The sequence below is a fragment of the Rhagoletis zephyria genome, unplaced genomic scaffold (genome assembly GCF_001687245.7).
Source record: "Rhagoletis zephyria isolate East Lansing unplaced genomic scaffold, Rhagoletis_zephyria_1.1 Rzeph_scaffold_17382, whole genome shotgun sequence".
NCBI classification, from domain to species: Eukaryota; Metazoa; Arthropoda; class Insecta; order Diptera; family Tephritidae; genus Rhagoletis; species Rhagoletis zephyria.
This window is the reverse complement of record NW_016174443.1, coordinates 8,876-9,326: the sequence shown is the minus strand read 5'-3', so window position 1 is coordinate 9,326 and position 451 is coordinate 8,876.

Sequence of the window (451 nt, the reverse complement as noted above, 5' to 3'; positions counted from 1 at the left end):
CAATCAACTCTTTAGAACGCAGACAAGGCGTAAAAAAATGGCAGGGTGTCGCTGCTGACCCCTTACAATGCCTGGTTACTCTAGTATATTTTGATGCGTAAAACGTATTGTTCAATAATAATGTGTTGTCAGTAGCGACGTGTTTGTTGTACTTTTGACAAAATCGGCATGCCTATTTTCAGTGCTGCCGATCTTCATTTTTATACTACTATTCGTTGGGAAATAGTCTCAAAAATACTCCATTTTAGTATTTCGTTTTATCGCGATTTTTAAAGAACTTGGTATTTTCAGAACGATATTAATATTTAAAATTGCTAGATTTCTATAATTTGTGGCCTCAAAATATAAAATATATCGTGGTAATCAATGGAAAAAGACGTACACAAAAATCGAACGAAAGGCGATTTTTTTATATTAAATATCAGCATTGTCATAATATCGAGCCAAATGG